The following is a 27,625-nucleotide window of genomic DNA, read 5'->3' as shown; positions in this document are numbered from 1 at the left end:
CCTTGTAGTGGTATTCACACCAAGGGAGCAGAAGCGAAAGTGAGGAGAAGATATGGCCAGGCACCAAGGACACAGAGGAAAGATTGCTTTAGAAATCAGATCCTTGTGAATTCCAAAGATGAAGTTACCTGATCTCTCTCCACTCCACTGCACACAACCTGCCTGTGAAACAGAATTTGTGATCCACCAGATTCTGTAGTTCGTTGGATGCAAGAACACTGTTCGTGGCTCTTTAAATGTACACACGGGACGCGGGTGGCACTGTGGTTTAAACCACTGAGCCTCTTGGGCTTGCCGATCAGAAGGTCGGCAGTTCGAATCCCCGCGACGGAGTGAGCTCCCGTTGCTCTGTTCCAGCTCCTGCCAACCTAGCAGTTCGAAAGCATGTAAAAGTGCAAGTAGATAAATAGGTACCACTTTGGCAGAAGGTAAATGGCGTTTTCATGCGCTGCTCTGGTTCACCAGAAGCGGCTTAGTCATGCTGGCCACGTGTCCGTCCCTGCCACCAGGTGTGCAAAGTCTGATCTAGGTTTCTTTTCATAGTTTGCTGGCTCAGCTCCTATTTACATCATTGGTAATCATAAGGTATTACTATTCCAGGACTGTTATCTTGAGACAGCGATCCCTAACCATAAATTTAATCCAGGCATAGGCAAACTCAGCCCTCCAGATTTGGGACTACAACTCCCATCGCCCCTGACCACTGGTCCAGTTAGCTAGAGATTATGAGAGTTGTAGTCCCAAAACATCTGGAGGGCAGAGTTTGCCTATGCCTGGTTTAGCCATCCCAGTGCTTCCTTGCTGACTCTCTCCAGTCATTCATAAAGCCCTTGGTATGAAACTGAGATTGGCACCCATCAGGGCCAACAGCTCTGTTACATTTTATATGATCACCTATCGGGGTGTCCCGTTCTGTTTTGCCGCCTGAGGTGAAACAGTAAGGTGCTGTCCCCAGCAGCGGAGCATATGGGTGCGCTACCCAGGGTGGGCATGCTCCCGAGGGGTGTGGAGTGTGCCCTCCCAGGCACGGGATAGCTGCTTGGGTGCACAGAGCGGCTTCCGTGCCCTGCAGCCAGGGGCAGAGTGAGCCGCCGATGGCTGACATTCAGTGTGCAGCCTGCTCATGACTCCCAAGCCTCCCCCAGCTGTCAAAACAAATCGGCAAAGCAGCACAGCTTTACCCCTGCCCCTGATGGCTCGGGATAGGCTTGGGAGTCGCGGGCGGGTGGTACGCCGAATGTCACCCCCCTCAGTGAAGACACCCAGGGTGGTCTGCCCCCACCGCACTCCTTCCTCCACCTCTAGCCGTCCTCGCCACCCCTCTGCCAAAACTTTGCTCACGGCCTCCATTGAGATCTCACCTAAAGCTGCTTCTCCCACAGTGGGAGCAGGGATGGGGCATCCGTGGTAGTGCCACCCCACAGAATTCCGCCGCCCGAGGTGGCTGGCTAAATCCAACTCATGGGCAAACCAGCCCCGTCATTCTGTAATGAAAGGGAGTTGAATTGAGAGCCCAACTGAGAGCCCTTTATCGTTCTGGGCCATTGGCAGACAAGGAGACAATTTGACAGTGCACGTCTGATGTGGCGCAAAAGCGTGCATGTTTCTCTGCCAGTAAAGTCAGCTCTCTAAAAGATACCATTTTGGGGGTACAGTGGGACCTCTGGTTGCAAACAGGATCCGTTTCGGAGGCCTGTTCGCAACATGAAAAGAGTCCAACCCGCGGCAGCGAATCTGCGCACGCGCGGGTTGCAATTCGCCACTTCTGCGCATGCGCATGATGTCATTTTGTGCTTCTGCGCATGCAGAACCTTTACGGTACTTCCAGGTCACCGCGGGACGTAACCTGAAAGAACGTAACATGAATGTGTATTACTGTACTGTTTTGTACCCTCTACAGTGGTACCTCGGGTTAAGTACTTAATTCGTTCTGGAGGTCCGTTCTTAACCTGAAACTGTTCTTAACCTGAAGCACCACTTTAGCTAATGGGGACTCCTGCTGCTGCCACACTGCTACCGTGCGATTTCTGTTCTCATCCTGAAGCAAAGTTCTTAACCTGAAGCACTAGAAGAGGGGGTGCCACACCCCACCCACCCACCTGACTTTGTACAGGCTCCAGTCATGGGATCTGTTAATCCTCTGAGCCTCCAAAGCCACTTGTGGAATGGCTGGGCATGGTTATTAATTCTTACTAGTCTTACATTTATATCCAACCTTTTTCTTTCTTTCTATTTCTGGGTTAGCGGAGTCTGTAACCTGAAGCGTATGTAACCCGAGGTACCACTGTACCTCCACAGTGTTAGGATGCTCATTCCTGGGTTCGCCCTTCCCAAGAAGTTTTGCACCTTTTACAACACATTTCCCAGCTGCAAATGTATAGGCTGAGCTGGCAGGAATCAATCACGCTTGCAGGCAATGCAATATCCCATGCAATATCATCCCGGTGCCCTCAGTACCTTAGACGTCTACTGTACATCTGCACTCCAAAGCCTCTTAGCAATTTATTGCAGAAAGGTTTAAACTCTGATTATTATTCCTCTGCCTCTCAAAAAGTTTCCCTTGACACAGTCTGCACCGTTGAGGGTGTGTCACAATTTCCCAGCTTCTTGGGGTACCCCACCAAGCACCCAAGGCCATGAACCAGGACCCTGTCAACCAGTTTTAAATGCCAAATGCCCTAAAATAGTTTGGGGGGAAATGTAATCAGAGGGCATTTTGAAACGGTATTTGGTATTTATTAACTGAAGCCAGAACCCTAAGGGATGCAAAGCTGACCCCTCCCTTTCTGCCTTTGGCTGTCCAGCCATCCCTCTAGCAATTAACAGAAACCTCTCACTTTACATCCCTGAGTAATAGGAAACTACTTTCTCCTCTGCTGATTTCACAGTTTCTGGGAAACCGTTCTGTTTATCGGGATGAGTTCATCTGTTTCCCACATTTACAAGGCTGCAGAAGGTTCTTCTTTCTTTACTGTAATTTGCCGGTGCAAAGTAATAGTGAATGTCCCTGCTGGTTTATTACTTTGGATCACAGAGTCCCGAGAGATGGTCATTGTGGCCAGCGCTGGATGAGCATGTACTGACCGAAAAGAACCAAGATAAAGTCATTTACCCACTTTATAGCAAGCCTCGAGCTAGTTCAGCAGAACAACATAATCATTTCTGTGGAAGTCTTATTTATCACGCCTCCGAGTACCAGCTACTGCGAATCACAGGTGGGGAGAGCTGCTGCACTCAGCTCCTGATTTTAGGCATCCTATAGGCATCTGGTTGGCCTGATTGCAGACCCTCCAAGTCTCCCTCTTTTCCAGGGACAGTCCCGGATTTACAGAAGCCGTCCCGGTTTCTGATTTGATCCCGGAATGTCCCACTTTTCCTTAGAACATCCCTATTTTCATCCGAGAAATGTTGGAGGGTATGGTAAAAGTACCCCTGACCATTAGGTCCAGTTGTGGACGACTCTGGGGTTGTGGCGCTCATCTCGCTTTATTGGCTGAGGGAGCCAGCTTCTGGGTCATGTGGCCAGCATGACTAAGCCGCTTCTGGCGAACCAGAGCAGCGCACGGAAACACCGTTTACCTTCCTGCCACCTATTTATCTGCTTACACTTTGATGTGCTTTCGAACTGCTAGGTCGGCAGGAGCTGGGACTGAGCAACGGGAGCTCACCCCGTTGCGGGGATTTGAACTGCCGACCTAGGCTCTATGGTTTAACCCACAGCACCACCCACGTCCCTATTTTCGTCGGAGAAATGTTGGAGGGAATGGAGTTATGCAACCCCCCCGAGACAAGGAGATAAGTAACTATACAACATTTAGAAGACATCTGAAGGCAGCCCTATGTAGGGGAAGTTTTTAAACATTTAATGTTTTATTATATATGTTGGAAGCTGCCTAGAATGGTTGGAGCAACCCAATCAGAAGGGCAGCAGGATATAAACAAGAAGCTGTCCTAGCTTCTGCCCACCTAGCAGTTCGAAAGCATACCAGTGCAAGTAGATAGATAGATACCACTGCAGCAGGAAGGTAAACGGCGTTTCCGTGCACTCTGGTTTCCATCACGGTGTTCCATTGCTCCAGAAGTGGTTTAGTCATGCTGGCCACATGACCCGGAAAGCTGTCTGTGGACAAACGCCGGCTCCCTTGGCCTGAAAGCAAGATGAGCGCTGCAACCCCATAGTTGCCTTTGACGGGACTTAACCGCCATGGGGTCCTTTACCTTTCCCAAATAAGAAAATTGTTGTTACGGAATAGGAGAAATGTTGGAGGGTATGTGATTGAGCAGAGATTTCTCTATGTTCTTGCAGGCCCTATGACCAGTGGGGAGCGTTTGAAGGGGGCCTTGTATGCGCTCTCTGTGGGATTTTGGGGGTATGGGGCCAGTTTGGAGGATGGGGGAGCAGTCTTGGTCAACACTACAACTTCTCCCCATAGGAAGGAGTAGCTACCATACAGTTATATGAGATGAAGGGAAATTGTGCATTGCTATTCCAAACCTGCCCCCTTGGGATCCCAGCTACTGAGATGCAATCCCACACCAAATATGTCTATTTATCCTGTCTTTCAGCTAGAAGAGCCCCCCAAAGTAGCTTATAACATAGGTAAAAACATACACAAGCATATACAGCGGTACCTCAGGTTACATACGCTTCAGGTTACAGACTCTGCTAACCCAGAAATAGTACATCAGGTTAAGAACTTTGCTTCAGGATGAGAACAGAAATCACACAGCGGCGGCAGCGGGAGGCCCCATTAGCTAAAGTGGTACCTCAGGTTAAGAACAGTTTCAGGTTAAGAATGGACCTCCAGAATGAGTTACGTAAGTTCTTAACCCGAGGTACCACTGTACAAGGCATAATAATAAACTGTGAAATAACAGCGAGAAAGAAATTTCGACAGCAGAGAGAGAAGTTAATACAATCCCAATGCTTTGTGGAGTAGATAAATGTTTGTCTGTTTGCCTCTAGGCTAAAATAGAGGAAGGCAGAGACATACCCAAGATTCTGGAGGAAGCCTCGTTGCTGCGACTGAGAAGGCCCTGCAACTAACTGTGAATCTAAAGGCTGAAGAACCCACAAAAAAGCCACAGCTGATTAAAGGATGCATAGACATAGACCTGGCCATTTCATTACTTACATTACATATAATGAGCAACACTTTAAAGGCGTGACGGTGTGCTGAGGGATGCAATGTTGGAAACGGGCATTGATGGATAGACAAATTGTTCTTTTGCCAGGCAAAAACATTCCTCTTCAACCAGGCCTTGGGCTGACCCACATTCTATGTCCTTTTAAAATGTGTTTGTGGGAAGTAGGGTTATGGTTTTGTTCTGTCCTTGTTTTTATTATGTATTTTGCGTTCTTATTTTGTATTTGTATGCTGCGAAGCGCCCTGACATCTCCAGGTGAAGGGTGGTATACAAATTTAATATTTTTTTTTTTAAAAAAAATAGGAGTACTGTTCTGTCTGCCTCCACCTATGTCCATCCTGTGTATCTGTAAGTAAAATGCAGCTGTCACAAAACACCAGGCTCTGGTGACCACTCCCCCTGGACTTCTGAGGTCTATGAAAATATCCAGAAAGCAAGAATAGCCTCTGCGTAACCAAGGCAAGCCCACAACCATAGACTGCCCTTGTTCTTAAGCAGAATCAGTTCATTCAAAACGGGTCTGGGGGCGGGGAACCTGTCTCCCTCCAGATGTTGTTGAACTCCAAATCCCATCAGCCCCAACTAGCATGGTCAATGGGCAGGGATGATGGGAGCTGTAGTCTACAAGCCCCTAGAGAGCCACTTTTGAATTGTGGTGCTGGAGGAGACTCTTGAGAGTCCCATGGACTGCAAGAAGATCAAACCTCTCAATTCTGAAGGAAATCAGCCCTGAGTGCTCACTGGAAGGACAGATCCTGAAGCTGAGGCCTGAATACTTTGGCCACCTCAGGAGAAGAGAAGACTCCCTGGAAAAGACCCTGATGTTGGGAAAGATGGAGGGCACAAGGAGAAGGGGACGACAGAGGAGGAGATGGTTGGACAGTGTTCTGGAAGCTACCAGCATGAGTTTGACCAAACTGCGGGAGGCAGTGGAAGACAGGAGTGCCTGGCGTGCTCTGGTCCAGGGGGTCGCGAAGAGGCGGACACGACTAAACGACTAAACAACGAAGAGAGCCACAGGTTCCCCAATACTGCTCCAAAAGCACAGGCTATGCATTAAGTTATCCCTCCCAAAAAGTCTACTGCTTTCATCTAGCTGCAAAAGCCAAGCTCTTGCCGCTGGCTGCAATCCATACTCTGCCAGAATTTCCCTCCAGGTCCCACCTGAGGAAGCAGGCTGGGCTCAACTGCTGGCAGCCAACAGCTCTCAAAGCCAGTTGCAAACATCTTCCAGGAGTGAGTGCCCAGATTGACGAAGCGCCTCCCATCATTTAAATCAGCAAAAAGTAGAGGAATACCTCATCTCTTCATCATTTGGCAGTCATATGGCGTGCATGCACACATTATTTAGCAACCAAATCACATTTATTCACCTGCACACAACTTTTGGGCACAAGGCAGGTAACACAAGCACATGATCAAATCTTGTAATCCTTTTGGAAGAAAATGACCCGTCTTCAGCTTCCATCTCCAGTCATAAGTGTACATTGAAGATGTGTTGAATGTCTGTTTTTAAAAGTAATCTGTTTGCTCGAGCATTCCCGTGCCATTAATACCGAACTGACATATATATCTGTTGCATTTATCTCCCACTTTTTTTCTCTCCCAGAAGCTCAAGGCGGCATACATGGTTCTCCCCATGCTCATTTAATTCCCACAACATCCCTGTGAGGCAGGCTAGGCTGCGAGGCAGTGACTGGCCTTAGGTCACCCAGTGAACTTCATGAGTGAGCGAGGATCCTGGTCTCCCAAGCCCTAGTCCAGCACTCTTAACCGCTGCACCACACTTGCTCTCAGTCACTTTAATTGTGCAAATAAAAATTGCATTGCATTCCCTCCCCACACCATTTTGGCATTATATTGCTTTTATTGTTATGGTTCTGTCTGTGCAGTTTTGGAATTTTCCAACTATAAAGTGGCATGCAAGGTTCTTGAAACAAAAGCCCATCCTTGCGCAAAGTTATTACTGCACCTTTGGAAGGTAATTTCATTGAGTGTTCAGATCATCCACAAACTTTAAGGCCCGGGAAAGCTACTCTTTGCTTTAAAATAAAATGACAAGGCCAAGTTAGGAGGATCGGGGTGGGGAAAGGAATCTAGAGCGCATTTTCCTGGCCAGGAGGGTGCCAAATATCCAGAGGACCAGCGGTTCCTAACTGCTTTCTACCTTCGCAGACTATTTAATTAAACGAGCGGCAGAAGCTGATTAAGGTTAGGGCTGTTGTTGTTATTGATGGCGGGGCTTGTAAATGGACGCTTTGTTTTTTAACCCCTTCCTCGCCTCTGAAGGCAAACAGGAGAGCCGACAAGGCGCGCGTACGCCTCTCTGTTTCTTTCTCTTTTTCTGTGTCGCGAACGGACGGATCAAAGAATTAACTCCCCCCACCCCGAAGCTTTCAAAATGTCGGAGCTAAAATGGCAGCTGTTGTGACGCCGAGCTACGTTGCTGCTCCCTCTGCTCAGCCAGAACTAATTCGAACAAAGCTGTCTTTCTCCTCCACGTGTAAAATCCCGATCGTCCACCCCTCCCCGGAAGAACCGCGCGTCAAATCTTTCTGAAGTGGCTTTTAACTCCCGAATTTGGGGGACGCCAAGCAATTCGGAAAGCAAGAGAAATGGGTCCGGGATCACTTCGAATTTTCGCAGCGGGTGGGAAAGCGGGGGAGGGGGAGAAACAAGGCGATCAAAGAGAAACTGCGTTCGGGAGACCCTCCCCAATTGCCTTGCAAGATAGGAAGTTGAAATCGTCATTAAATGAACGCTTGAGCGGAGGAAAAAGAAACTTTGCAATCAGGACTGGGAGTTGGTGAGGGGACTTAAGGAAGACGGCTCTTCTTTGGGGAGCCGAGGGGGAGAAACTTTGGAAAAGGAGACAAAACAAAAAAAAAGGCTCCTGGTTTTTGCAGCAGCTCCGTGCCGCGTGATGCCCATCGAAGGCAAGCGGAAGCGCCCATAAATTGCAGCGGAGCGGAACAAGACCCGATCCCTTGCAAAAAAAAAAAATACATAAAAAACAGCCAGTAATTACGTCTCTCCGAAGGGATGCTCTGGAAAAATAGGTCGCTCATGGGCTCTTCGCCCTAACCCTTCCAGCCACGCCCTTTCTGGGCCCCATCTAATGTAACCAAAACGAACTTTTAATGAGGGCAGAGTTTATGGTTCTAATCCCAAACTGCCTTTTTCATAAAATCATAGAATTGTAGAGTTCAAAGGAACCACGAGGGTCATCTAGACCAACCCCCCTGCAATGTGGGAATCTTTTGCCCAACATGGAGCTCAAACCCACAACCATGAGAACGAGCTATCGCAACTTGGGCACCATTCAGCCTGCCCCACCTTCACTTCCAGTCTTGCTCAAACATCCATCCTGATGAAGATTTCTGAGGGATCCGAAAGCTTGCTCACACTTTTGGTGTGGTTTGGGTTGGTGATAATAAAAGCTGTTCTATGAACATCTTGTAGGGCCACATATTATTCCACTTTCCCAGAGGAATGCCGCTTCACTGAATCTTCTGGAGTTAACATTTTCCCAAGTAGGCATGCTTCCTGGAATTATTATTGTTATTATTAGAATTTATATACCGCCCTATATCCAGAGGTCTCATAGAAGTGTCAAGTTGGAAAGGACCCAAAGACTCATCTCCAACCTCCTGGAATTGCTTAGGATAATAATAATAATACCCAGCCACTCTGGGTGGCTTACAGAATATATAAAACAAAATACTGTAAAGCATCAAAGATTAAAAACTTCCGGATACAGGGCTGCCTCTAGATGCCTTCTAAATGTGATGTAGTTCTTTATCTCCTTGACATTCCGCAGGGAGGGTGCCACCACCGAGAAGGCCCTCTGCCTGGTTCCCTGTAACTTCACTTCTCACATTGAGGGAACTGCCAGAAGGCCCTCGGAGCTGGACCTCAGTGTCCAGGCTGAAGGATGGGGGTGGAGACGCTCCTTCAGGTATACAGGGCCGAGGCCGTTTGGTGACACTGTGGGTTAAACCACAGAGCCTAGGACTTGTGATGGGGTGAGCTCCCTTTGCTTGGTCCCTGCTCCTGCCAACCTAGCAGTTCGAAAGTACGTCATAGTGCAAGTAGATAAATAGGTACCGCTCCAGCAGGAAGATAAACAGCGTTTCCATGTGCTGCTCTGGTTCGCCAGAAGCGGCTTAGTCATGCTGGCCACATGACCCGGAAGCTGTACGCCGGCTCCCTTGGCCAATAAAGCGAGATGAGCGCCGCAACCCCAGAGTCGGTCACAACTGGACCTAATGGTCAGGGGTCCCTTTACCTTTACCAGCACTTAGAATATACATAACATGTGCATGCCCAGACTGGTTTCCCCCTTCAAATAATCACTCGGATCTGGTTGCAGAGAGGTAAGGAGGGAAGACACTTAATGTATTATTTTTTTGGGGGGGCACTGCCAGGATGCTGCTGCGGTCAATCAAGTACACGGCGCCCCTTTGCCAACCTGGTGCCCTCTGGAGGGCTTGGACTGGATCTGTAGTCCAAAGCAGGTTGGCCACGGCTGCAACAGAGCCTTGGCTTGCAATTCTCTGATTCCTGCATTTCAAGGGGTTGGACTACTAGATGATCCCAGATGACCCTTCCAACTCGAGATGTCTACGATTCTATGAAGTTTGCACTTTCCCTTTCTTTGCTGAGGACGTCAGACGCACGCGCGGAGCTTCCCAGCCTCTCCCTTTGGTAGGCTGTTCCTTGTGCGCATCAGCCGCGTGCGCATTCGCCCGTCCCTGTGATCTGCGGCTTCTGACCCCTCTGTTGTCTGTTAAGCGCCTCCCTGCTCCAGACCTCCTCGACCCAGCTGGTTTCCTCGGCGGATAAATGTTCCCTCGCTCCTTCCCGATTGGAAGTCGCCTGGTCCTCCCTCCCCATAACCTCCCCTTGCTTCGTTTCCCGCCCCGTGATTAGGAAAGGGTTGAAACGAAGTGCGCCCTAGGAAAGGCAGCCGCAAACTGGTGCCAGGCTTGGGCTGCAACTCCCATCAGCCCCAGCCAGCGCAGCCGAGATATAAAAAAACAACACCTTGGTTAAGTCAACTTAAGCGTCTTGCCAGCGCGCTTTCATTGAACCCAGCGCAACTGGCGCGTCCTGCTTCCTTAGTTTTACTAGAGTAGTAGAGAATATCGGAATCGATCTTTATTTAGTTATGCCGCCTTTCCCCCAGAATGGGGACTCGAGGCGGTTCACCAAAAGTAAAACAAACACGATTTTGTTTCTGTTTTTTTAAAAAAGAGATAACTCTTAAACGGTAATTTGATCCCCTCCCCCTCTTTCCTTTCTCCTCCTGTGATGGAACTCCTATTTGGGGACTTCCCTGGCTTTTTTCTGGCCCATGTAGGAGCAGTCTGGATAGTTGGCCTTGGTGAAGATTTGATGTTTTCATCCCCAAAAAGTTTTTGATTTGAGTTTCTACTGAAATGAGGCTGCATTTTAATGTTGTACTTTAATCTTGTTTTTACGTTGTATTTTAATCAATTGTTTTTATACCTGGTGTTAGCTGCCCTGAGCCCAGTCTTGGCTGGGGAGGGTGGGGTATAAATAAATTATTATTATTATTAATAATAATAATAATTCAAAAACAATATAAAAATGATGTTATTCAAAACGCGGGTGAGTGGAGGAATTCTAATTATCATTACAGAGTGGATTGTGTGTTGAGGATCAGGGTGGGGCCAGCATCTATCTGAATGGGCCACTTCCCTCACTGTTTTGAAAACTTCCTTGCAGATCAGATCACGTTTAGTATTAGCATTAAGATCTCAAGTGGTACAGTCCAGAACAGATAATCTTATTCTTCCTGAAGTGTAGAATAGTTCTGTGGACTGGGCTATACCTGCAGCAAGATAAAACGTTCAAATCTGTACCACCTCAAACTGCAGCTTAGAAAAGTATAGAATTATGGAATCAAATGGTCCGAAGGGATCCCAAGGATCATCTAGTCCAACCCCCTGAAATCCACCCAGCGTACCGTCTCACATTCATTCTGAATTTGCCCTGATTTGCTTGCATTTTCCCATTTGACATTCATTCACTCCACACTGAACTTTTTGCAGTTACAAAGCCCTTACTCCCCCCCCCCGATCGCTTTTCTCACTGCAGAAAGTCGGGGTTTTATTATTATTTCTAAAGGGGTGTGTGTGTGATTTGTTGCATTTGAGCAACAGAGTGCTTTAATTCACTTTTATTGTGCAAATATATAAATATCCGGTATGCACGTGAATCCCTCCCTCAAGATAACAGCAGTCTGGAGGCAACCTGGGAGTATAACAAGACAGTTATAGGGGGATAGGAATAATTAAGTGTTCTTGAATATTTTGACAGGCGGTGCCAGCATGCCAAGAAACGCGATAACTCTCCCCTATCTCTATGATTCCGGTGCAGCTTTAGGGTCTCAGCATCCTTTCTTGTGTAACCTGCTTGCTTCCCACCCTCTCTCCCTGTAAATTTGCAAATAAAAAGCTTTCGCTCTCCGGAATGCCCCTGCAACTCTGTAAAGTTGCCCTGGAGCTTCTCATTACATGGGAAAATTAGTGTGTCGTGGGGGACAAAACCAATGAACACGCACACTGGTGTTCGAAACTCAGCGCATGCCTTCAAGGGATTCTTATGTGTATACTGAAAATTCCTGTACTGGTAACAGGGACGCTTGAGAGTTGAGGAGAGGCTTTCATATCACCCCCCCCCCCCAGGCATCCGTTTAAAATTGTTCCATCATCACAGCTTTATGCTGCATTATATAATTTACGGTAAGCTGTTTGGGGGATAATTTAGATTGAAAGTTGGGGTATAGAAAAAAACACAACAACCCTAAAAACTAACATTCACTGAAGTCAAACTGTCCAGAAAGGCACAGAAACTTAGAAATAACTCGACATAAGCAACATTTCCACATTGGTTTCCTAAGTACAGACATCCTGCTCTCATAGGAGCAGGACCAAAATCACACCGCCACTTTTTCTTTCTGTGACTTCCAGCAAGTAGTATTTAGAAGCAATACTGCGTCCAGTCTTCCTTCAAAAGTCTGGTGAATGAAGGGGGGGGGGTCTATATTTAAAAGATATGGCTGGCATGGGGCACATCTCTCTCTCTGATTTATTCCCCCACACCTTATAATTTGTGACCCAAGTTTGCAACTCAGTTATGACTGATCTGCTGATTTGTACATGCCTGGATACTGCAGAAAGGCCATAGTTCGGTGGTAGAACATTTGCTTTACACTCAGAAGGTTCCAGGTTCAATCCCTGGGAGTGTCCCTTGCCAGAAACCCTGGAGAAAGCAAAAAACAAACCCTGGAGAGTCAGTGTAGACAATACTGACTCAGTATAAGACCGCTTCCTATGTTCCCATGTTCACAGGATCATACAACACTGGTCCTAAAAGATCTACGTTGATCTATAGTACGTTTCCGAGCACAATTCAAAGTGTTGGTGCTGGCCTTTAAAGCCCTAAATGGCCTCGGCCTTGTACAGTGGTACCTCGGGTTAAGAATTTAATTTGTTCCGGAGGTCTGTTCTTAACCTGAAACTGTTCTTAACCTGAAGCACCACTTTAGCTAATGGGGTCTCCCACCGCCGCCCTGCAATTTCTGTTCTCATCCTGAAGCAAAGTTCTTAAGCCGAGGTACTGTTTCTGGGTTAGCAGAGTCTATAACCTGAAGCGTCTGTAACCTGAGGTACCACTGTATACCTGAAGGAGCGTCTCTGCCTCTATCGTCCAGCCTGGACACTGAGGTCCAGCTCTGAGGTCCTTCTGGCAGTTTCCTCGCTGTGAGAGATGAGGTTACAGGGAACTTCTCGGTAGGGCCTTCTCGGTAGTGGCACCCTCCCTGTGGAACACCCTCCCACCAGATGTCACGGAGATAAACAACTATCTGACTTTTAGAAGACATCTGAAGGCAGCCCTGTTCTGGGAAGTTTCTAATGTTTGATGTTTTACTGTAGTTTTATCATTTTTTGGAAGCTGAGTGGCAGGGGCAGTCAGATGGGTGACATATAAGCAGCAGCAGCAGCAACAACAACAATATCTTTCTAAAGTATCATAGAGTTCCTAGATCTGATTTGCAAAGTGGAAGAGGTGCAAAGGTTCCTCCATCTTCCCTGGGCACATAACCTCACATTGTGAAGCAAGTTCTATTAAATAAGACCATTGGCCCATCCAGCTCAGAATTGGCAACAACTCCACAGAGCCTAGGACTTGCTGATCAGAAGGTTGGCGGTTCGAATACCCGCGACGGGGTGAGCTCCTGTTGCTCGGTCCCTGCTCCTGCCAACCTAGCAGTTCGAAAGCACGTCAAAGTGCAAGTAGATAAATAGGTACCGCTTCGGCGGGAAGGTAAACGGTGTTTCTGTGCACTGCTCTGGTTCACCAGAAGCGGCTTAGTCATGCTGGCCACATGACCCGGTAGCTGTCTGCGGACAAACGCCGGCTCCCTCGGCCCATAGAGCAAGATGAGTGCTGCAACCCCAGAGTCGGTCACAACTGGACCTAATGGTCAGGGGTACCTTTACCTTTACTAAGGTTTCAGGAAGAGGTCCTATCTGGAAATGAATGCATGCTGAGCAGCCAGTACTGCCGTTATCTACCGTAATCCTGTTACGGCTTGAAGCTGAACATGTAAACAACTACCATGGAAAAGCAGGAAGAAGAGGTGGAGGGAAATCATCTGCAGTGTGTCCTGCCATGCCAAAAAGCCGAAGTTAAGGTTCAACATATCTGGAGTGGCAATGAAAGACTATTTCTGTATGGGCAAGCACTTACCGGTCAGGGATAAATAAGACTTTATTGTGGTGGTATGTTTTTCAAATGTGTGCTCGTATATTTTAAATGTATTGTTTCATGCTTCTTATTTTTATGTAGTAATCTTATTTTTTTTATAAGGTTGCTACCCACTTGGGGTCCATGTGGATGAAGTGAATTATCAATGTAATGAATAAATATAAATTCCAGGTTTTGTTTGCTTTGTTCCCCCCTTTTTACAATGGGCTGTATTTCTGTGAACCTTCACCGGACAGTATAAGCTATAGCTTATGACCATTTCACACATTATGTAAAGGAAAACGGGCAACTCTCACTGCTACCCTGGGGCAGGGAGAAGGGAAAAATACAGACCAATAGCTCTGGCTCTGTGATGTTTATATGCATGTCGTGAAGAGTTTCATCTTTGGATTTTTGCAGATTGGCTTCAAACACATAGTAGAAGAGCAGGCCTTTTTCCTGGTCACTTGATAACTCTCCTTAAAAACCAGGTTAATAGAAGCCAGTTCCTCTACATCACTCATCTTTCACGCAGGTGACAGCTCCTTGCTTTTCAGCAGATTTTCATCATGTCTAACTCAAGCCCCCCTCCCCTTGTACATCCCCAATGCTTGTCAAGGTCTCCCTTTGCTCTCTGATAGCCCCAGTGACTTCCAAGGCAACACTTTCACAGGGGCAACACTTCCACCAAGGCAACACTTTCACAGGATGAAAGAGTTGGTTCTGCAGCACAGGATGCAACTGTAGCATCCCTGACCTGTGGCCATCCAGCCTCTGATTGAAGGCCTCCACTGATGGAGAGCCCATCAACTGCCCATGCACTCTGCTGTCAAACATTAGAAAAATTCCAATCAAGTTTAACTGAATTCTGCTTCTCTGAAATTTCCAACCCTTGAGAGCAACACGGAACAAGTTTGCCCCATCTTCTTGGGTGAGACTGCTCTCCAGATCTTTGAAGTTTGCTGTCACAGCAATCTGCTTTATGCTGCTGCATCTAATTTGGGATTGTCCGCACAGACTGCCAGTGGCATCTCCAACCATACTTGGAGATAGCACGGATTGATCCTGGGAACTTCTGCATGCAAAGAAGATACCCTTGTCTCCCAGTATTCCTTCCTTTAAAAAAACCCTCCCTTGACTCAGCAGAGCTCTTGTTACACTCTGCCACAGAGCTATGGGCCTTTCCTGGTTAGTTTTGCAACCTTTGCTACTTTGCAAAATGGAGAAGAAATTGGTCTTTTAGCACAACAAAGAGTCTTGTGACACCTGAAAAACTAGCAAGTTTATTGTGGCCTGCTTTGTCGTAGGCGTAGTCTACTACCTTCATTATATGCAAGGTCACAATGAACTTCAACAGGCCTTGGCAGCTTGGACTAAATATTCATCTTGAAAAACCTGGAATGCTTTTTGCTCCCAGGGTTTTGGTGGGTGGCAAAAATGGGACACTGTGGAAAAGGGTCCCTTGGCTCAGAGGCCTGAAAGGGATATTTGGAAAAATGCCTGCTTTCACACCGTAGTGACCTAGTTCCACCCTCTTCCCCCAGTTGTGTCCTGCCGTGCAGACATGAGTCAACTCAACATAGTTCAGTGGGAGAGCCCACGTTTTGCATGCAGAATGTGGCTTCCTCTGCCTGAGTTCTGGAGGCCTGCTGCTAGTCAGAGATGGTGGCCAGATGGACAAGTCTGTCGTGGTCTAAGGCATCTCTCTCTGTTTGTGTGTCAGGCCATTTCCCTGCAAACCCATTTCTGTGCAGCAGTCGCTGTGCCCTGGCTAAAAGCAGGGACACAATTGTATGGGCCACAATCAAAACTGCACATCAACCATGAGCTCACTGAATGATGCACAAAATGCATTTCTGCTTCTGAAATGCCGGTCACATACTTAGCACCCTCTTCACGTGTCCAGTGTAACTTGCCCACATCCTGGCCCCATGATGTTCTGTGGACTTTGCTGCAGATCATTGGTTGCTGCTGATGGAGCCATGAAGAGGTGAGGCAACATTATGTGAATGTGTTTTTTGATGAACTGAGTGGAGGACCATGAGTCATGGGGATGGGGAGAGTGTGTGTGAATTCAGCTTAGTTTGTTTTGGGTTGTTAGTTTGTTAATGTTGTTAACATAGGATTATGAGTGCTGTAATGCTTTGTGCATTTTATAACATGACTTTTCTTGTGGTTGTGCTTTTCAATCTATTTTCCAAGTTGTCTTGTTAATAGCATTTTATAGAAGGCGGTTGTTTTACTGATGATTTGTTGATGGTTTTGTATAATTTATGTGGCAGCTGTGATGTTATTTATTGTATGTAAGCCACTTTTTGACTCATGTGTAGCATAGAAATATAAGAAATGAAATGAAATGAGGGTTGTGACATCAGGACATTGGCGATTTCTCTACCATGCAACATGAAAGGAGATGGGAGAGCAAAACAAACAGCTTCTCTTTGCGCTCTCTTTGCGTCAGTCCTGTGGTTGACCTCAAACTCAAGCTGTTGCTCACAGCTATATAGCCTATAAGAAGATTGGCCAACCTTACTTGGTTGTTGAAAAGCAGGGTTGGGGAGCCAGTGGCCCTCAAAATTTTGTTAACTACAATTCTCAGCATCCCTGGTCAATTGCCATGCTGGCTGGGGCTGATAGGAGTTGGAGTCCAGCAGCATCTGTGGGCAACAGATCCTGGATAGCTCTGTTGGTTAGAGCCTGGATAATGCCAGGGTTGCAGGTTCAATTCCAGTATGGGACAGCTGTATCTTCCTGCATTGTAGTGACTTGGACTACATGGGCTCCAGTGTCCCTTCCAACTCTACAGTTCTATGATTCCCACCCCCATTATAAGGAATGCTGACATAATTTATGGAAAACACACCGGAAACTTGAAAAGGGATATCTAAGTGCTGAGCACAGTTAGCACCACTGTGTCATAGGGAATAGTGTGTCAGTACTTGGCAATGGTTTAAATACTTGGTTTAAATACTGAAGAATCCCTTTGGAGAGAATTCCATTGGAAGTTTAGAAGGAGACGTAATCCATTACTGGGTTCTCCTTGGCGATTAAGAGGAGAAGGAAAAATAACAATAATAAAAACCTGAGCCACTTCCCAGGGGGATAAAATACAGTTCTTCTGCATGGCAGGATCTCACATGAGTGCTGCGTTGGCTTAGCTGCATTTCTGATTACTCTACATAATGCCTTGGTCCAGTTCCCCGGAAGGTCTGTCGAACAGCTAAAAGGTTACGAAAAAACCTTCACAGGAGATTAGCTGATGCTTAAACAACAAGAGAAATCATAAAGTGAGCTCAGATGCACAGCGACTTTGGGAGCGTTCACGTGCCCATGCATTTTGGGAAAGTGTATTGTTGTGAGAAAAGGGGAAACGTTTCAGAAGAGTCTCAGAAGCTATGCTTTCTTAGGAGCAGAAAAGTAAGCAATGTGTTCCTTTCAGTCTGATCCATGACCCAATTAAGCTAACGCTCTTGCATCTGAGCTGATCTCATCCCTCTTTTATCACATCTCATACTATTATTCATAAATGATAATGCCAACGGCTGCGTCACTGCTTTATTTTCCTCGTTCTCGGTTTTCTGAATTCTTGAGGCCTGTTCCCACATGCAAGGTCATTTGCACAATGGCTGCAGGTTCAGAAACAATGCTTTGCCTGTGTGAATGGGCCTCCATCAACCAAACACTGGGCAGAACTTTTGTATCAACGAGACTTCCATGGAAGAACTTCCCACTGAATTATACCCTAAGTGAACAAGATGAGAGCTAATAAATAACAACAGAAAACCCACATTACCAACTGCAATACATAGCAAAATACCATGTAGGTTTTGTGAGGTAGGGAAGAAGAGCCCCTCCCCCTCGTCCTTACACAAGTCAAGAGAGATGTTATTGCTTTTTGTCTGTTTCTGACATCTCCCATTCCAACTGCCCATTCATTTATTCATTTTGCTATTTAAGCAACCAAGCTTAAGGACAGTGCACTCAAATAACTGCTCCACTGACTTTTGCTATACCCCTGTTTTCAGTGGCCAACTTGAAAACATTTCCCACTGAGAACTAAATCAGCTTGGTCCTATGCACTTGGCCTCAACTGAGTTGGGGAAGCAGCTCTTCTAAGTTCTTCCAGATTCACATTTGTTCATATTATAGCAAAGGGTCCCTCATTAGGGATGAAATGAGATTACACTCAAGCTCTGTGACTTAAACTGCATTGGGAGATCAGGCTGCTTTATCATCTCCTGCAAAAGCAAGTAAATAAATGTATTTACAGCTAGTTAAAGTAAATAAATAAATGTATTCATAATTAGCTAAAATTAGATGAGCAGCGAAAGGAGAAAAATTGAGAGTCCTAGCCCTTCTGCCAGCTCCCTCTCCTTTCCCACTCCACATTCTCCTATCCTTTGCAGAGGCCTTGACTTCAAGCAGAGCAAGGGGAGGGACAAGACCTGCTGTCTCAAAACTGGCCTGGCTCCCCATTCTCCTGAACCAGAATAGCATTCATGCTTGGAGGAGGAGATAAGGAAGCCTTTTCCTTATCAACCCAGAAAGTAAGTTCAAGGTGGAAGAAGAGAAAAAGGTATGAGGTCCACACTCCTTCCTTACTTTCTCTTCTTCCCTAAACTTTCTTTCTTTCTTTCTTTCTTTCCTTCCTTCCTTCCTTCCTTCCTTCCTTCCTTCCTTCCTTCCTTCCTTCCTTCTTGGGAGGGAAGGGTAGTGTTGAAAACATGTTGCCCCACATCTATAAACTTGCTGCTCCTCTCAGGAGGTGGGATCCCACTTATCAGAGGCTGTGGAAAGGTATTGACTCCCCCCCAAGTGCAGCACGCAACTTTTCTCCTGGGAAATAATTGCTGCCACTTACTTATATGACAGGATTAAAGGCATGCACAGGTTCCATGGGAGTGGGTGAGCTAGGATCCAAACCTGTCACCGGTCCCTACTGGTCCCTCTGCCTTTGCCTCCTTCCAGCTGCGTCTACTGACTGGGAGCCATGGGGAACTAAAGTCTGCCCCCACTTGCATTGCCCACCCCAAGTTCTGTTTCTTGGTCACAGCTCAGCATGGCGGAACATTAGGGAAGTGGGGCAGAATGTCAGGAGCTTAGATAGGAAGGTAAATAGATGGCTCTGACTCAAAGGGATCATCCAATGAATACCCTCAAGTAACCACATGACGCCAGGATGACGTGGCAGGGGGACTATTTTAATATCTGTTAACAATCAAGCAAAGGCTCTGTGTGCGTGATCACGCTATGATTTTCCTGCACAGAAAAGTTGCATTTTGTTCCATTGGGAGGGGACGGGGGAAGAGCATGTGATTCTGCCACAGAGTTGAATATTCACAGGCGTGCAAGGGAAGGAAAAGGAAACAAACCCTTATTGGTTTCTTCCAAGACGTTGCATCCTGGCTCCTTATGTGATATGCTATTTATACTGGTCTAAATATAGATCTAGAGTTGATTAGTGAACCTTCAGCAAAAAACAAACAAAGCACACACACACACACAACCTTCCCAGGGTTCTCCTGGGGTGAGCAAACTGGCCTGCTTTCACAACTTTGATTCTTATTTTTGCTGGCCAGAGGCTAGCCTTCAGATGTTTATCTGTTCCTCTCCTGCAGACATATGAGATATACACACTCCTAATACACGATCAACAACCTAGCAAAGCCAACGGGAATAAAGCATGCTTAACAAAAGGTTAGCAGAAGGGAGAGGGTACTTTGCCAGCTGCATTTGTAGCTGTGGCATACACCAGTCTTTTCTTTCTTTCTTTCTTTCTTTCTTTCTTTCTTTCTTTCTTTCACATGTTAGGCAAAGAGCAAAGCAGTCTTGTTTTCCCTGCTGAGTGTCCTGCAACTGCCCCCCCCGTTAATAATCTGCCTTCTGAGCAATATGTATGACCTTACAAAAGATACGTGCATACAAGCAAGCACCCAGCAATCTTTGTTTCCAGTTTCTGTGACTCCATCACAGCCATGACAACTCTTAAACTTTAATTCCTACAATGACCCCCTTCCTTCTCTCTCTCTCTCTCACACTCTCTCTCTCTCACACACACACACATTCTCCTTCTTCTTTTGTCTGCCATTAATTAAAGTAGACATATGGAGGAAGCTGATAATAAGAACAGATGAGCCAATGAGAGAGAGAGAGAGAGAGGCTGGCTGTAATTATTGGAGAGACAGAGAACTTCGCCCAAAGTGGATCTCCAAGAAACCACAAGCAAATGGGACCCAGCCAGAGAGCAAGAATACAAAATTATAATACTTGTGTTGACAGCTGGTTGAGTCACACAGGAACCTTTTCCTCCTCCCCTCGCAGAGGTAGGAAATAGCTGTCATGAAAAACCGTGGGTCATTCCCCAGCTAGTCCAGCCTCCAGCTCAAAACAGGGAATTGTGATGAATGTGAAAATAAACAACCCTTCTCCAGTTCAACAATAGACCTCCCAATGGGAAATGAACAAATGGCTCAGAAACAGACAAAGGCCTCCCTTGCTAGTTTTGGTGTAATATCGTCATCTTCTGCTTTGTCAATCTGGTCCTTAAAAACTTCCATTAAATCCTGCCTCCTAATAATTGATTAAGAGGTTGAGGTTTCAATCCTGTACTCACCCGGGACCAAGCCCCATCAAAAACAATGGGACTTATTTCTGAGAATAAGTCTGAGAAGGCATGCATAGGATTGCATTGTTAGAAGTGCATGGGAAAGTCATGGAAAAGGCTCTAAATGAAGCCCCAACTCCTAGATACTTCCTGCCCAATCTTATCATTTCACGGGGGGGGGGGGCGGGGGGAGCTGCCTGCAGTGAAATAACCAAACAATCCAAGCAATAAAAGCAATGAAGTATAAAGAGTAAAATCTCCCTTTTGTTTCTGGACATTATATATGTGGAAGGGAAGCTGAATTACATAGAAAACCAGAGCCATAAACTAGTAAAACCAGCAAGCACTCCCCTAGTTGTTATTCTTAACGCTGCAAAGTAACTTGACTTCCTAAATGTCTGACACTTTTAAAACAGTCTCTTACTTTTTAACCTGACCCTGTTTTAGTTTTACCCTAGAACATCAGGACAGAACAGTAAAGTCTCCCACTCTTATCACCAATACAGGGAAGGGGGAAAAAGAATTGTGGGAAATAATGGATCTTTAAAATCTTTCCCAACAACAACGACAACAAATTATCTTCTTCCCGATTCGCACGAGATTGCCAGAAATGAGAACGCAAGACCGTAGAACTGCTGTCTGCAACTTCAACCCGAAAACAGGGAATTTCAGCACCATGGACGGCGGCAACTTTTCCGGGAGTGTGTCAAGTAAGAGAACGAAACAGACATTCGGGGCGGTTGCCTCTCCATCCGCCCGCAATTTTCTCTCTCTCTCCCGCTTTGGGATCCCTCCCCAGGTGAGAGAGTATCAAAGTCCACAGACTAGTCTCTCTACTTTTTTTTTTTTAAAAAAAGAAATGCTGAGAAACTTTAAAGGCAGCGAGCAAAAAGGAAAGAAAGAAGATCTCGCCTTTCCACCCCCGTTGCCCTGTCTTCGTCTCTTCTCGCTCTTCCAGTCATCTTTCCACAATTGCAACGAGATCCAAAGCGCGCCCGCGAGAAAAACTCGGCCATCAAAGATCCAGGAATAGGGGGGAAAAATAACAATAAGCAAATAGGCCGTCGAATACAAAAAGACACCCCACCACCACGGGCACGGTTCCTCCAAAGCGATCCCTACAGATCGGGACAACCTCTAGAACTATCCGGATATATATATATTTTTTTCCTCTCTCTCTTCTCAAACACTCTCTTTCCCACCCTCCAGAAACCACCCGAAGAGCACGACGATCATTGCTTATTAATATTTTCTCCTTCTTAAAAACCAACACATACACAGTTGATAAATATGTGCCTTTTGTCCGCGCAAACAAACAAACAAACAAACAAGAGAGCATAACATTGACTTACCTTTGCTCACAGCCTATTGTCTGTCTCTTTTCAAAATGACATCACGGAAAGCAATCATGAAATTTACATGGGGTGGTGGGTGGGTGGAGATGGGGGGGAGCGGGAGAGTTGGAAGGTGGAGAGGTTGGAAAGGGGGGGGGGGAGAGGTGGAGAGGAGAGAGAGCACTTGCTGAAAGCGGCCCCCCCTCCCCACTCCCTTACGCCGGGAACATGCGTGGAAGAAGGTTCGTAGCTTTCAATTAAAACCGCTGATAAGTCTTTAGTGTGTGAACTCTTTAAGCTCGCTAAAGGCAGTGTCTCACTTAATGATCGCTCTCATTAATGGGAATGGCGGGGGGGGCGGTGGAAAGAAGGAGGAGGACGTGGATGGGGGGGCGCTCTTCTCCTTCCCTTTGTAAATACACTACCCATCAACCCTTTGGGCTTGCAATATATCTGTTTACTCTCCGAGGTGAAATAAATCTACAGTACAGGAAGGAGGGGAGAAAAAAAAGAGAAAGACATGGAGGTGCTGACTTTTTTCCCTTTGGAGGGGGGTGAGCGTGGGAGGGAGCCCCAGAATATATTTTCCCCTCTTTCCACCACTCCTCGGGCTCTAACAGAAGGTGGAAGATCTCCCCTCGCCCCCCCCTCAAAATCCAATCTGATCCATAATTAATATGCAGCATGGGTTGAAAGTCCTTTTATGCAAAGGAGACAAAAGGAGCTGGGAAGGTTACAACTGTCAGCTTAATCCCCCCCTCCACATTTCCAGCCTATGGTACAGTCCCATAATTTCTAATAGCAACAAGCAGGGAATGACAGATGCCCCGGCTTAGCCCAGCTGCAGCGAAAGTACTTTACAATGTTTATTGGTGGTTAGAAAAGATGACCCATCGCCATAAAGAACAGGGTGGGGAATTCACGACCAGAGGCAAGTTGGGAGACCAGCAGTGATTGAGCTAATATATTGAAAAGCCCAGGAGTTTGGCTGTATATGTCCGCACACAACACAACACAGCATACACTTCCCATGCAGATTATAGTAATCTTGGAGTTGATGCATCAATTTAAAAAAATCTGCAAAGTTTATCCAGATGAGTAAAAGGGAAGTTTGTCCTTGTCTTTACCTCCTTCCACCATCAGATCCACTTTTCTCAAAAAAACCCTACTCCTTTCCTCTATTGCAGGGCTTTAGGAATTTGGTTGCCTTCAAGGGAGCAGATTGGATCCATGAGGCACAGGAAAGTTCTCCCTCACAAGCCCAATCGAAATGGACAGCAGAAGCAAAAAAGCATTGTTCAATAGGGCTTTGGCAAAAGAATGTCTCAGATGGATTGGGTCCCATTTCGATTTGTATGTTTGTGTGTCTGTGTTTTAGTTTTCCTGTCTCAGGAACCCAAAACTCCTTGGCTGGACCAGGTTGTAGGCAATGTTTGGTTCTAGTAAATGTGGCACAGACATATGTGTGTGTGTTGTGTAAATATGACTCTGATGTCATATTTGATGGATTATGGTTGATCCGGCCACTATCCTTGATCTCAGTATTGAGTGGAAGAAAAGTCAATGCCATATTTTTATCAGAACAATGCCTTCAAAGTTCTGGTGAGTCTTGTTAAAAACACAGCATCAAAAGAATCCTAGCAAGCTTGTTGTGAAAGGCTTCTGAACCACTTAGGAATGTGTTTAGTGATTTATATAACAAATGGCCCAGAGAATGGATATGTCACTGGGCTTAAACTTTTGGAGAGTTGTGTTGAAATACCTTCTCTGCCATTGTCTTATTTGTTTGGCCTCGGTCAAATCTCTCTTGGTCTCACAACTGTGATAAACTAGTTCAGAGAGCTGTTGTGAGGGAAAGGCAAGTTAAGACTCTAATTCTGGTTAAGGTGATATCAGTGTGCTTGAGAATGAGAGCTGGTGTAATGTGCAGTATTGGTTCACATTTAAAGCCTTAGCCACAAATTCACTAGTTAAGTCTTGGCCAAAACATTATAATGGCCAGGGAGATTGCGGTTCAGCTCAGCCTCAGCTCCCTGAGTAAACTCTGATCATATGGGTGACTACAGTTTGGTGAAAATGGACTTGTGGGGCAAATTAAGACCCCTTTGTTTTTCCTTGCCTTAGTGTCAACATTTCGACTTAAAGGGGAATCAAATATGTTTTGTTTCATGCATGAGTTAAATTCTAGGAATTGGTTGACATCTGCATATTACAAGTTTTATTATTACTACAAATTATTACCCACCCTTCACCCTAAGGTCTCTGGACAGGTTACAACAATTAAAACACATTTTTTTAAAACAACAACAACCCCCAGTTAAAGTCAAGTTGTTACACAATGCTTGTTATTTGATTCTTTCCTCAGCATGGAATGTCCATCATCTAAACATGTGAACTATCTCCCTTGAAAAGTATTGTGCTTTGATTTTGATCAGATGATATGAAAGTCCTATCATTTGACAGGCCCTGTCTCACACATGCAAGCCAACACTTGAAGGTACAGTCAGCAAGCCATCAGCATGCATGTGTGAATTAGCACCAAGAGCCTGTAGGGGATATCTGGACAGCAAATTCCTACAGCTAGCCAACCTCAAATACCTGGTTCTTACCATAGTCAGACTCAGTGACCAATTCTTGAAAAACACCATATACAACATACACACATTTTCCTGGGAAGAGCACAAACACAGAACCCCAGAATTCTGTCTGATAAATGTGCATACTTGTAAACAGCAAGAGTGTCACTGGAGGTCCTTGGCTGTTGTTCCTTTATAAAGTCATGCATGCCAAAAACTAAACAATTGCTATTGGGGTGTTTTCCCATTTTGATACCCAGACAGTGAATCCCACATATATAACTCCATGAAGTAGACTATTGGAATTCCTATTTTATAAATCGGAAAGTAAACTTGTTTTCCCCACCTGAATTGGAGTTGAAACTTAGATGTAAGTCGGATAGAGCAGTAACTTGCAATCAACTCTGTTACCTTTATATTGCAATGCCATGCTTATTTATTCAGAAGTTGGTCCAACTGATGTCAATGGAACATCAAGGTAAGTTTGCTTAGGATAACAGTCTTACTTAGAGCACTAGTATGTGTGTATGTATGTATGTGTTGATGGGATATCAGAAGTCTTCAAGACACCATCCCATCAACCTTATGCATAGAAAATAGAATCTAGCAGCTGTACACACATACACACACACACACACACACACACACACACACACACGGCTTAGACCATGAGTCTACAACTATCTATTTCAACTAGCAGGTCTTCAGGGTTTGAGGGAAACCTTCCAGCAGCCTCTGTTGCTTCTAGGTCAGGGGTCAGCAGACATTTTCAGCAGGGGGCCGGTCCACTGTCCCCCAGACCTTGTGGGGGGCTGGACTATATTTTGAGGTGGGAAATGAATGAATTCCTATGCCATTTTCATGTCATTTTAAATAAAAGCACACATTCTACTCATGTAAAAACACCAGGCAGGCCCCACAAATAACCCAGAGAGGCATTGGGTTACTCATGTAAAAGCACTCATTACTCATGTAAAAGCACACTGATTCCTGGACCGTCCGTGGGCCGGATTTAGAAGGCGATTGAGCTGGATCCGGCCCCCGGGCCTTAGTTTGCCTATCCATGTTCTAGGTGGAGAAGCAGTGAATAGAACCATCTATATACAAATTCCATGCTCTATTAATTACCTACAGCCCCTCCCCAAACAGTAAGGCAATCTCTTTCCCCCAAGCAGTGCTTGCCCAGTACAGTGGTACCTTGATTTATGAACTTAATCCGTTCTGGAAGTCCGTTCTTAAACCAAAGCATTCTTAAACCAAGGTGTGCTTTCCCATAGCAGTGGGAGACTCCATTTACAAATGGAACACACTCAACAGGAAGTGGAACGTGTTCTGCTTCCAAGGCAAAGTTCACAAACCAAAACATCTACTTCCAGGTTTGCAGCGTTCTTAATCCAAGTTGTTCATAAACTAAGCTGTTCTTAAACCAAGGTACCACTGTATACTACTTCTGCTAAAGACCCATATTTAATAAGGTTACTCCAGTCTCTGAAATTAACAACTTCTATTGCCCCCAAACTTTTGCCTCTATTAGTAACCACAACTATTAGGGGATCCCTTGATCGATTCTTCTTTTGCAGAAGTTCAATCTATTTTTTTTAGGCAAGTGACTTTTAGATTCTGCTCAAATAAGTTAACATTGTTTCAAGGTCTCTTTGGGCCTGGCTCTGAATGCACGTATTCAAATGTACCAGAAAACCCAAGAAAGACTTGCAACGGCCCATTTCAGACATTGAAATCCCCCCCTTTTTTCTTGCAAGCTCAGCCATTAACATAAAAGGATGTGTTCAGCTGAGAGTACTCCTAAAAACACCCCCCCCCTATCGCCTTTGACCATGCTGTGAAGACAGGGATATTTTACATCCTAAACCTCTGGCATTCAGAAATTCTATTAAAGCCTTATCATCAGGCACCAGGCACGGTGCTTTAACTGCACTTCATTGTTCTGTATTCAAGATAGAATCAAAGGGAGGGGAAAGGCAGGGTCAACTTTATCCCGTGAACAATGCTAGATGGTCCCCTTGACTGCTATTTAATTCAGATCTGTAATGCTCCAACTTGGAAAACAAAAGCAAAATATTGTGGGAAGTAGGAAGGGTAGGAGTGTGATTGTGTGTGCATGTATAGGCCCACACACTCCTATGCTAATTTAAATATATTTCAGAACAAACACATAGACCCACAAGGAAGAGAGAGACACGGAGATGCATGCTCATCTCATTGTTTTCCGAAGTACTCCAAAGTGTATAGTTTCATTTTTTCCTTGTGCATGATCATGGGACAATTACATATGGAGGAACAGCCATTGATCAAACCATATGCATTATATTAAGCAGGTTTGGGATACCCTGATAATACAGCTAATTTCAAGATTTACTGCTTTTCGGAGCCAAGCGACAAAAATATTTAACTTTTCCAATATGATATTAAGATTTCTTGACGTCATGTCATTTGTGGATGTGCCTATTGAGAGGATCATGCTCATATCCAACTGTCACACATCTTTCACGGGCTAATTTCCCCCAGTCAAAGTTAAGAACACATTTAAATCTCTTCCACCAAAGTCACTCAGACTACAAAGAACATTTGGCTGGATCTGTGCCTAGATCATCATCAAAATACATTGGTATGGCAATAATGTTTGATGTTTCCTCCGGTTTATCAAAACAAAAAGCATCTGGCTAAGCATGAGTGATTGCATCAGTAATAATACTTCAAATTCATTCTGCAGCTCTTGATTATTCACCGGTTTTGATTTTCAGGTCAAAACTCATGATTTCAGGGCAAACTTCAGTCATGAATATTCACCTTTTGCAATGTAGTTTGCCACTATAGTTCCCCTGGTTACTGACATTGTTTCCACTTGGCTGCTGCTCCTTCAGTGCCATTTGCTTTCTGATTGTTGCTCTATTATCCTCCTCAGATTAGTCATGTGGGCGATTCTACCCAATCAGGAAGCCCATAATGAATGGGGTGACATTATGGTGTGATGTAGCCAATTCACTTTGGACATGTGATGGCATCACTGAGGTTGACTGATATGGACAACAACTCAAAATGAATAAATAATACCTACCTGCCCAAAAGGTCTATTGATTATTATTCCTACTCCTATCATTTATGGGTGTTTTTTGTAGTAAAAATAATAATTCTTGACATTTTTAAGCACCTGCATATGATCAATC

At 45.5% G+C, this 27,625-nt stretch overlaps 1 protein-coding gene across 4 annotated transcripts in view; it reads right to left on the bottom strand.

The window, feature by feature from the left end:
- The window catches only part of MYT1 (myelin transcription factor 1), a 179,402-nt gene that overhangs the window by 146,909 nt on the left and 4,868 nt on the right, over window positions 1-27,625 (bottom strand). The window contains exon 1 of one of the 4 annotated variants that reach the window (XM_079978963.1): window positions 21,883-22,322. The exons of the other annotated variants lie outside the window; for them this stretch is intronic. The gene's annotated coding sequence lies outside the window, so the exon portion shown is untranslated. Of the gene's footprint in view, window positions 1-21,882; window positions 22,323-27,625 lie in introns of those variants that run through there. 4 annotated transcript variants of the gene reach the window in all.

The sequence above is a fragment of the Podarcis cretensis genome (assembly GCF_951804945.1).
Source record: "Podarcis cretensis genome assembly, chromosome: 6".
Taxonomy (NCBI): Eukaryota; Metazoa; Chordata; class Lepidosauria; order Squamata; family Lacertidae; genus Podarcis; species Podarcis cretensis.
This window is presented reverse-complemented; position numbering and strand designations above follow the sequence as displayed.